A 12124-nucleotide genomic window follows, 5' to 3' on the forward strand; every position below is an offset into this window, starting at 1 on the left:
CCCTTGTTCCTTTGTCTTCCATGGCGCCTCGAGGAGGCGATCCCGGCAAGGGGAAACGCGTGGCTCCGGGAGCAGCGGTGGAGGGCCCTCAGGGTCGCCGCGCATCCACCGCCGCTGGGCTCTGGTTGATGAGTAAGTCCCTCGTCTGCACCCCCTTTCCTTGTTGCCTCGCCAGCTGCTTGGTGGTTGATCTTCCCTTTCTCCAGAGCACCCACAACCAAGAAGCTCAAGCTCGGCGAGCTTCAGGAGGAGGCGGAGGGGCTGCGGGCTCAGCTCGAGAGTGCCGAGGCCGCCCTCCAGGCCACCCGCCAGGGCGCAGCGGACGCTAAAGCGGAGTTGGCGTCGCTACAGACACAAGTCCAGGAGGCGGCCAACGTCATTCAGGCCACTCGGGACGAGGCGACGTACGCCCGGATGATGGAGTCCCAGCATGCCAAGCAGTTTGCGGGCATCGCCGGCCTAGCGGCAGGCGCGGCGCGCCGATTCGTGGGGGATGCCCCGGCGCTGCCAAGGGTAAGCAACGTCGGGGGATACCTCGCCTTCTTCCAGAAGGTGGTGGAGATGCTGGAGGTCGGTGTCTCTCGTGTGGAGGAGGACAATGCGTTCGACGTGCGCGAGCTTCTCGACCATGCCTTGACGCTCTTCTTCCCTAACCTGCGCCGCCTCGTCCCACAGCTTGATCTCGAGCGCGTCGTCGAGCTGGTGCCCGCTGAGTTCCGGCGTCTTCTCCGAGATGATCTACACCCGCGCGTGGACGCCCTGATGGAGCGGTACGTCCGGGTGCCCGTCTCCAGCGAGGAGGAGGGCTCCTTCGCCAAGCCTACTGGCGCCAAGAGTGGTGACAACGACCTCTCCCATTAGGCGTCTCCCATCTTCTGTTTTCCTCCCCCTGTAATGTTGGACCATGAACTCTGCCCTGTCGGGCGTTAGAATTTTTTATGTTACCTTAGCCGTTCTCCCTTTTTTCCTTTTGCTCTTGAAGCGATGGCTTGCTCGCTGGTAGTCGTCGCACCTTGGTTTCCTTGCATAGGGCCCGTCGCTGATCCAGCCGTTGCTTGGGGCAACGACAGCCAGGGCCCTCAGGAGTTCCCATCCTCCCTAGGCGTCGTTTGTGCCACTGCATGCTTGGTCGATGGCCTCGTTCCTTGCCGCAGTTGAGTCCTTAGGCCCTGCATCCTTTTGTTAGTACGCATGTTTTTAATTCGTTCTTGGTTCGACATGAAACCAGATGGCCACCGTCTGGGCCTGTTGGGTACTCAGCTCGTGGGTCTGCGACGGTCCCTTCCGTAGCTTATCCTCAGTAGCTCGTGCTTTGTAGGTGGGACGAGGTGGAGACCCTTTCGGAACCCTATGTCTGCGGGTCCCGGTCCCGCACATTTCCATGCCGTCGTTAGGTTCTACGCACTTCACGTGGCGTAGCCCCGCCGCCCCTGACATTGACTTGAGCTCTAGGACAGCACTAGTGGTGGCGAGTGGCCTTATGACTGGTAAGGCTCCCGACGCTCGATGCTCAGGAGCCCCCTTTGACGTTCGAGTGATTCCCCATTCCGTCCCTTTGGTCATCGCCCCAGGGCACCCCGAGGCCCCACGAGACTCTTCGTGGTGGTATCGTGCTTTGATCCGGACCACCGAGCAGGGGTCCATCGCTGAAAATGTTTACCCCTGGGACGGAAAGTCCTTGCTTTCACGCTCCTTGGAGCCTAGGGGCGGTGCGGAGCATTCAACTCCTCAGAAAATGTCATCTAGAAAAAGAGGTTGAGAAGCCGGCGAAACGAGAAAGCGCAAGAGAAACCCCCCTTTTTTTCTTTTCAAACATCAACTTTTGAAATCAGCAAACCTAAGTCCGACAGAGGATAATTCAAAATCCAGGAAGAAGCAAGCAAACGCCGCGTCCTGCACCCGGGCTGGCATAGTCATTGGTAGACTGTGTTGATTTCCTTGCCAGCTGCAGGCATAGTCATTGGCGGAGTGAGTTGATTGCCTCTAGCTTCTCCCCAGCGCGGAGCGTAGGGCTGCCACTAGGCGTGGGAGGGACCCCTCAGCATCCTTGATACGTCTCCGTCGTGTCTACTTTTCCGAACTCTTTTGCCCTTGTTTTGGACTCTAATTTTCATGATTTGAATGGAACCAACCCAGACTCACACTGTTTTCAGCAGAATTGCCATGGTGTTGTTTTTGTGCAGAAATAAAAGTTCTCGGAACGTCCTGAAAATTTACGGAGATTTTTTCTGGAATAAAATAAAAATACCTGCGCAAAGATCCATCGGAGGGGGCGTGCCAGTGGGCCACAAGCCCACAGGCCGCAGCCACCCCCTATGGCCGCGCCATGCAGGCTTGTGGGGCCCACGTGGCACCACCGCCCCCAATCTCAGCTCTATATCTTCCGTTTCGCCTGGAAAAAAATTAGAGAGAAGGTTTCATCGCGTTTTGCGATACGGAGGCACCGCCACATCATGTTCTTCATCTGGAGGGCAGATCTGGAGTCCGTTTCGGGCTCCGGAGAGGGGAAATCTTCGCCATCGTCATCATCAACCTTTCTCCATCGACAATGCCATGATGATATTCATCGTTCGTGAGTAATCTCATCATAGGCTTGCTGGACGGTGATGAGTTGGATGAGATCTATCATGTAATCGAGTTAGTTCTTGACGGGGATTGATCCCTAGTATCCACTATGTTCTAGATTGATGTTGCTACTACTTGGCTATGCTTAATGCTTGTCACTAGGTGTGACAGCCCGATGCCGACGTTCTAGAAGATTTCGCTTTATCTCTGTTTCCGTCGTGGGTTGTTTTTATTTGTTGCATCGTCATTTAGTTTGCATCATGGCATCATGCATGGCATCTTGCATCGTCTGTCGCGTGTGGTGTTTTGAGTGTGTGTGCTTCGAGTGCTCACCGAGTCTTAGGGCGATAGGAACCCCCCTCCTCTCTTCTCTTTGATTTTGTATTGGGGTTGTGTAAAAGTTTCCCGTTTTTAAACCCCTATTTGAAAGGGTCCGTCTTCTTATTTTCAATAAAACTCCTTTTATTAAATGTGGGGACAACCCCTTGGGTTTCCTTTATTTATTTATTTTCCCTTTGTTTATTTTTTTAAAAACAGACTATTTTCTTTTCTCCTTTAAAGAGCCTTTATTTTAATCTTTAAATAAAAAAAGGGTTTTATTTTATTCTCTTGTTAAAAGAGTTTTATTTTAATTCTTAAAAGGGTTTCATTTTTATTTGTTTAAAAATGCCCAACCTATTTTATAGTTGGGGTTTTTTTAAGGAGCCAAAATCATTTTTTATGTTGTTAAAATCATTTTATTTTAGAGTGTGATTTTCTGTTTTTTTAAAAGGGATAAAAAAACATAAAAAGAGGGAGAGGCCCAGCCGGCCAGGCCCAGCTCGACCGGCTCCTCTGCCCTAGCGCACCCTCTGTCTCCCCCTCGTCCCGACGCGCCGCCACCTGCCGAGCTCCTTCCTTCCCCGTCTCGTTCTCCTCGTTCCCCTCGCTCCTCCGACAGCGCCGCCTCGATCCCTCCTCCCTCTCCCTCGCTCGCGCGAGCTCTTCCCAACGCGGCTCCTTCCTCCCTCTGTTTCCTCTCGCCTCCCCTCGACCTCGCCCCTCGCCGCCTATCGAGCTCACCAGTGCCTCCTTTCCCCTGCCTGCTCCGCCTCGCCCTGTCCCTCGCCCTCGGCCTCGGCCCTCGCAGCTCCAACACCGTCGGCTGCCGCCATGCTCGCCGCGCCGCCTCGCTGCGCCGTACCCCGCGCTGCCGTGCCATGCTTGCATCCCGAGGCCTCCGCACGGCCGCCGCCATGGTGTTCACCATGGCCCTCCTCCTCCTCGTCGCTCATCTTGCGCCGTTCCCCATGCCGAGCACGCCGACGCCGCCCCGGGACTAGCTCCTGCCGCCGATGTATTGCTGTGTGAAGCTGCTGCTGCCTGCGTTTTTGCTGCTGTTGCTATGGCTGCTGATGCTGCCGATAGCTGTTGCTGCCTGATGTTGCCGAGAGTTGCTGCTGCTTGCTTGCAGGTGGAATTTTTGTTGTGCCTACTATTGTTGCTGTCGACATGCTACCGGCTCCTACTGTTGCCTGCTTGTGCCGCTTTGCGTTGCCTGCTGCGTGCCGTTGCTGCTGCTGTAGTCCCGTCGCTGTTGCCTGCTTGTGCTGCTAGCTTGCTCTTGCTGCCGGCTGCTGCTATTGCTTGGTGCTGTTAGTCGCTGTAGACTACTTGCTTGCTTGCGTTTACTGTTGCTAGCTTGCTAACTATAGCTGCCAGCTAGATGTAGTTTGCTGATGCTAGTTGCCGTAGCTGCAAGCTGTTGTTGTTAGGTGCCTTGCTGTAGATGTTGTAGTTGTGTTGCCGCTGTCGCTGTATGCCGTCGCCGCGTGCACCATCCTTGCCGTCGTGGGTCGTCGACAAGATCGTCGTGTGCTACTACTTCCTCGACAACGCCAAAGACCCGTGTTCGACTACCGACGCCGAGAGAACGACTACCGTCGACGAGACCGTGTACGACTACTTCCACGACTTCCACGACGACCGTTGGTCCGCTACGACCCGAACCGCTTCGAATAGCACGCTTTGAAGGTATACCGATGGGACGTGTTGTGTAACGAACGCATATGATGTATGATATGCATTGTCTGTTTGTGCCTTATGTTTCCCGTTGTTCGTTGTCTTCCTTTTTGTTGTGCCCGACACATGGGAACCCGGTAGCGGGATCACCCCATTCTTTATTTAGCGTTCCCACACGCACACCCTATTCGTTGGCACGTTATCTCGATGAGTTATCGGGATAGGAACGTTGTCGTGGAATCGTTTCCGTATTGCCGCCATGGTTCCCTCTCGCTCGTCGTGGCGACACATGTTTCTTTCTCTTCTTGCCCGTGTTGTTTGAACTTGCACGCATGCCACATTCATGGCATATCGTGTGTTGCATGTCTCGTGTGTCGTAGCTCTGTTCTTTGCACCGTGTGTTAACCGACTAGGATGACATGTAGGATCCTCGCTTCACCCCTTGCCATGTTAACAACATTTAATAATGCCGTGTAAATAATCGGGAGTGAATTAAATAATTAACCGTGGAGTTTCGTCGATATGCAACTCGTTGCATATCGAGCTTCATTTAATGTGTAGTGTTTGTGTGAGGTGAATTGCCATGCCATCCCTTGCATTTTGATCTGTTCATGCATCATAGTAGGTTATGCATCATGTTGTGCATCGTGTGGTGAATATTTGTGTTGATGTTTGTTTCCGGTTTGCTTCGTCTCGATATAGTTCCGCAAGCGTGTCGGAATGTGAGGACCCGTTCGACTACGTTGCTTCGCCGACTTCTCGAAGTTGTTCTTCTTCCAAGTGGGATCTCAGGCAAGATGACCATTTCCCCAGATACCATTACTATCATTGCCATGCTAGTTTTATCGCTTCTATCGTTTATGTCTCGTTGCCTACCACATGTTAAATATCAACCTCTTAACAATGCCATGATAACCTTCAACCTGTTCGACCTAGCAAACCACTGTTTGGCTATGTTACTGCTTGCTTAACCATGTTGTTAGCGTTGCTAGTTGTAGGTGTAGTTGCTTCCATGTGAGAACATGGGTTCCTTGTTATATCACCATATATAAATGCTATTTAATTTAATGCACCTATATACTTAGTAAAAGGTGGAAGGATCGGCCTTTCCAGCCTGGTGTTTTGTTCCACCTTTGCCCCCTTAGTTTCGGCTACCGGTGTTATGTTCCATAAATGAGCGCTCCTAACACGATTGGGGTTGTTATGGGGACCCCCTTGATAATTCGTTTTAGATTAAAGCTGGTCTGGCAAGGCCCAACTTTGGTACTACTTTTGCCTAATAACTAATAAACTGCATAGGGAGTAATTAACCCGAGGATAATTTAATCAACCCCCGGGCCAGTGCTCCTTATGAGTGTTGGTCCAAAATGGACAGACTGCGGGGCCACAAGGGGGGCAACTCGAGGTTTGGTACCTGTAGGCTTTTCCATTCGTCGTGTCCTGAGAACGAGATACGCGGCTCCTATCGGGTTCGTCGACACGTCGGGCGGCCTTGCTGGATTAGTTTTACCTTTGACGGAATATCTTGTGCATCGGGATTCTGGTGATGCTTTGGGTAATCTCAGAGTTGAGGTTGTCCACTAGGGAATCCAATGAGATCGCGAGCTTCGTGATTGTAGATTTCTATGCGGCTTGCGGTAATTTGTGATGGACTAGTTGGAGCACCCCTGGAGGGTTAAATCTTTTCGGAAAGCCGTGCCCGCGGTTATGTGGCAACGTGGAAACCTTGTTTAACACTGGTTCTAGATAACTTGAAGTTAATTAATTAAAAAATATGCCAACTGTGTGCGTAACCGTGACTGTCTCTTTCGCGAGTTCCTTCTCCGATCGAGGACACAGTGGGGTTATGTCTAACATAGGTAGGTGTTCAGGATCATTCATTTGATCATCAGTAGTTCACGTCCGTTATGCGTAGATCTTCCCCCTCTTATTTCTTGTACTCGTAAGTTTAGCCACCAAATATATGCTTAGCCGCCGCTGCAACCTCATCACTTAACCATACCTCACCTAATAAGCTTTGCTAGTCTTGATACCTTTGGAAATGAGATTGCTGAGTCCCCTGTGGCTCACAGATTACTACAACACCAGTTGCACGTACATGTAAAGGTTACTCGACGCGAGCACATTGATTGTTCATTTGGAGTTGCTTCTTCTTCTTCGTCGATCTAGGATGGGTTCCAGGCCGGCAACCTGGGATAGCAAGGATGGACGTCGTTCTTCTTTTCTCGTTTGTTTTCGTCCGTAGTCGGACCCTGCTTTTACTCTTGATGATATGTAATGTACTGATGTGACTCTGATGTAGCTTGTGGCGAGTGTAAGCCAACTCTATATATATCTCTTCTTTTCAGTACATGTACTTTTAACGATATCCATTCTTGCGACACGACGAGATGCGCTTCTATCCCTGACGAGGCCCTCGTGCCAAATTGAGGATAGGGTCGCATCTTGGGCGTGACACAAGGGCCCGAGTGCCATGATTTCAGATCTGAACCTATTATGTTTTTGCGAATATATGTGTGTTTTAGATCCTATCTTGCAAGTTGTAGTCACCTACTATGTGTTATGACCCGGCAACCCCGGAGTGACAATAGCCGGAACCACTCCCGGAGATGACCATAGTATGAGGAGTTCATGTATTCACCGCGTGTTAATGCGTTGGTCCAGTTCTTTATTAAAAGGAGAACCTTGATATCCCGTAGTTTCCATTAGGACCCCGCTACCACGGGGGGATGGACAATAGATGTCATGCAAGTTCTTTTCCCTAAGCACGTATGACTACATACAGAATACATGCCTACATTAGATTGACGAACAGGAGCTTGTTACATATCTCTCTGTGTTATGGCTGTTACATGATGAATCACATCCGTCACACTCATCCATCACCGATCCACTGCCTACGAGTCTTTTACTACTGGTCCTCGCTATGTTACTTTGCCTAGGCTTGTCCCTTGCTACAAAAGGGATTGGGCCACTTTGCTGCTGTTGTCACTACTGATGTTACTTGTTACTTTGCTGCTGCTGCTACTACTGTTCCTTACTACTCCGCTATTACTTGTTGCAAGACTTTGTTGGCACCATTGCCAAGGCTAGGTAAGCGGCACTAACATCCCATCAACAAGGCTTTTTCTGGCACCGTTGCTATCGTACTACCTTGCTACTGATACTTTGCTTGCAAACACTAATCTTTTAGGTGTGGTTGGATCTTACACATTCAGCTGCTAATACTTGAGAATATTCTTTCGCTTCCCGTCGTGCGAACCAACAAATTTGGGTTGAATACTCTACCCTCAAAAACTGCTGCGATCCCATACGCTTGTGGGACATCAAGGCTTTTTCTGGCGCCGTTGCCGGGGAAGCACAACTATATTCTCTGAGTCACTTGGGATTGACGTCTGCTGGTCACTATGAGGAATCCGAAAGATCCAAGAACTAAAATCCCGCCTTCCACTACGAGGAGAGGTAAGGAACTGCCATCTAGCTCTGCACTTGATTCACCTTCAGTTCTGAGTATGTTTGTGACTTCGCCTCCGACTAGAAATCTTGATATGTCGCCTGTGCTTGAAGATGCTACTTCTGCTGCCCATGATGCTTATGATGCTATGCTTGATACTATGCCTGATGATGCTATGCTAGATACTATGAATGATGATGCTATGCTTGATAATATGCATGCTATGCCTGATACTGCTTTGCCACTTGGTGCATTCCTTGATGCACATATTGCTAGAGTTGCTGCTAGATGTGCTGATACTTCTGAAACTGCTGATACTATTGAAGTAGAACCTGCTACTATGCCTGAATTGCCTGTTATGCCTAATACGCGCTATGTTATGGAGGGAGAGATAGCTGAGGATTTTCTTGCGTGTAAGGATAGCTATGATGTTGAGAAACTTCTACGCAAGTGGAAACAAAAATCTCTGAACGCTAGGATGAAATACGACCCGAAGTTTGCTACTTCGCCTATCTTTGTGACCGATGAGGATTATAAATTCTCTATCGACCCTAAGTTAATCACTCTTGTCGATCTGATCCCTTTCACGATTATGAGTCTGAAACGGTTGTAGCCCATCTTACCAAACTGCACGATATAGCCACCCTATTCACTAGTGAGGAAAAGATCCGCCACTACTACATGCTCAAGCTGTTTCCTTTCTTGCTAAAGGATGATGCTAAGACTTGGTTCACTTATCTTGCTCCTGGTTGTGTGCGTAGCCCCCAGGATATGGTCTACCACTTCTCTGAGAAATATTTCCCTGCCCATAAGAAGCAAGCTGCCTTGCAGGAAATATACAACTTTGCTCAAGCTGAAGAAGAGAGTCTCCCACAAGCTTGGGGGAGGCTTATCCACCTACTGAATGCTTTGCCTGATCACCCTCTTTAGAAGAATGAAATACTTGATATCTTCTATAATGGACTTACCGATGCTTCCAAAGACCACCTAGATAGTTGTGCCGGTAATGTTTTTAGGGAACGAACTGTAGAACAAGCTGAGATTCTACTGAATAACATCCTGTGCAATGAGAATGCTTGGACTATTCCCGAACCACCTCCTAAGCCAACTCCGAAGAAAAGAGGTATCCTATTCCTCAGTCCGGAAGATATGCAAGAAGCTAAGAAATCTATGCAAGAGAAAGGCATTAAATCTAAAGATGTCAAAAATCTACCACCTATCGAAGAGATCCATGGTCTCGATAACCCGATACAGGTAGTAGAAGTAAATTCTCTGTGTAGGTTTGATGAGGGTCATATTCCTTTTGATAAACCTGCTAGCTTATGCATGGATGAATTTGATAACTTCGGTGCCAAACAACAGAGTTTCAATGATTATGTTAACAGTCAATTGGAAAAGAATGCTCGTATGCTTAGCCATTTAAGTGCTTGTGTGGATAGAAATGTCAATGATCTTAAGCTTGTGAGTAAACATGCCTCTATGGTTACTACTCAGGTAGAAGAAGTACTTAAAGCTCAAAATGACTTGCTCAATGAGTTGAATGACAATTCCGTCAGAGTCGTCACTAGAGGCGGTAGAATGACCCAGGAACCTTTGTATCCTGAGGTTCATCCGAAGAGAATTGAGCAAGATTCTCAAGGAGTTAGCACTGATGCACCTAGTCATCCTAGAAAGAAGAAGAAAGATCATAGGAACCTGCAAGCTAGCAACCCTGTTGCTGCTACCCCTGAGAGTCCAAGCGATGCCTCTGTCTCTGTTGCTGAAACACAATCTGGTGATGAACATGAACCTAATGATAATATCAATAGCGATGTTCATGAAGATGCTCAACCTAGAAATGAAAAAGATGTGGAGATTGAACCTACTGTTGATCTTGATAACTTTTGAAATATTTCTATAGGAAATATTCTCAATAAATTCCAGTAAAATTCTAGCATGTCACACATTTCATATGTGATGATCAAGACAAGTTTCATCTCAATCCAAGTTAATTTGATTCAGCTATTCCAAAACCCTATCTGTCCAGATCCAAATTTGAGCAACTTTACATTGCTATGTGTCTCCAATTGTGCTCAAATTTGGTGGACATGTTCTGGTACTCCAATAGTGCATCCACACCAAGTGGTGCATCAAGGAAAATCGAAGAACTTATCCCGAACCCCCCCAAACCTTCTCTATTGATTTCTAACTTTGGGAAACATTACATTATGAAGTTTCTCCAATTGATCCCACACTTTTTGGGCATGCTCTAATGCTCAAATAATGCCACCACACCAAGTTGTGGATTTGTGGGAATTGATTTGCATGGTTTTATATGCAGAAAGCCATATCTGCCCATTTCATGTGTTTTTCAAGTCTACATTGGAAACTTTCTCCACCAAATCCCAAATATGGTGTCCAAGCCTATTTTTAACTATCATGTGGTCATGTTAAGTTTCATAGCAAATGGAGTCCATTTGTTAGCCCTAGCATCCATCAAACATCTTCTACCTAATTACCAAAATTGCTACCTTGGCCCCTTCCACTAATCTCCTTGAGCTTAAAACTTTGCCACAACTCTCTCTAGTCCGCTTTTACCTCGAGTAACCTTGCCATGGCCACTGGTCAATTATTGGAGGGTGACCCCATGTATCTACCTCTCATTTTTACCTTGGCAGCACTATTTTACCCCTGTTGCTATGCTTCTGCTTAAGAAAATGCCCCCACCTCTTTCCAGACAACCTCTAGCATGCTAATGCATCATTCCAGACCAAAATATGGCATGCTCATGTGGGAAATATGAGCAGCCCATCTGAAACACCGACCCCTCTGCAACCACTTCGGCCAAAGCCACTCCGACATCCCCTGCGCTTGCGAAGTAGCAGGATGGGGGCGGCACGACCCTTGACCCCCTCAGGAGCGTCGACCCTCAACACGGGCGGCTTGAGCATCCGGTGCGGAGGATCGACCCAGACTCCTCCAACCCCATGCCTCCTCTGTTGCGCGGGAGGTAGGGGAAGGATGTGCCAGGTGGGGCCGACCTGTAAGTGGTTGTGGCCTGAGCCCCACCGGTTTAAGTGGCCGCGCCCCAGTGGTATGCATGTTCCCGCGTGGGAAACGTACTATGAGAAGTACGCCTCCTGCGTGGCCTCTTTGCTCGCTAGGCCGAGCCAATGGGCCAGCCCACTTCCGCCCCAGTGCTAGTGGGCGTAGCTTAGCTCCTGTGAATAACCTCTTTTCATTCGTTTTCTTTTATCAGAAACTTCAAAATTCCGTAAAGAACTCATATGGATTCCTAATCTGATGGTTCAAATTCCTACAGGTTCCTAAAATCAAGATCTATCTGAATATGTGATTTGCACATTTTTCTAAAGATATTTTCTGCAGAGATCTAATGCAAACATGGATCTAGTTATTTCAAACACCTCCTTTATAAATTCTTGCAGCACTCAAATCAGATCCAAATGGAGTGATTCCAATTTCCATAGACATATTAAATCATTCTCTAATTTCCTAGACTAGGTGAAAAAAATTATGTGCAATGTTTCCGTTCATCAAATAAATGGCCCTTTTTGCTGTTTATTCTACATCAGAAAATCCATAGGAAAATTATACCAACTCCAATTCCAGTGAAACCACTTCCTAAATGTTTCGAAATTCATGCTCTATTAAGTGAGGGCCTCCACTCATTTTAAGCAGAATGTTTTCTATAGATTTCTTATAGGATGACCTATTCCTTCTTCCCTCCATTCAAAATTCTCTGATGATCCAGATCTCCTAGAACAAGCTTCAGGTATTTTGCTTATGACCACAGAGGTCCAAGAAAAATAAAATTCCTATTTTTAGAGTACTTTTGTTTCTTCTTGTTGTGTGGCTTACTGTGGTTGTTTCCGGTGATAGTTGACGGAGTAAACGGAGTACTCGGAGTTGGACCAGAAGACTTCGAAGACTCCAGAGACCTATTAGAGCAAGGCAAGCAGCCCTTTGACCATGTCTGAGAAAATGTTTATGCATGACATGTTGATTATTTTATTCTGATGCATATAGTCAAGATTAATTGGTACACCCGGCATGGTGTTACCGATGGCTCCTTCAGAGCACTTGCATTGAGCATGACCTTACCAT

This window comes from Hordeum vulgare, chromosome 7H (assembly GCF_904849725.1).
Source record: "Hordeum vulgare subsp. vulgare chromosome 7H, MorexV3_pseudomolecules_assembly, whole genome shotgun sequence".
NCBI classification, from domain to species: Eukaryota; Viridiplantae; Streptophyta; class Magnoliopsida; order Poales; family Poaceae; genus Hordeum; species Hordeum vulgare.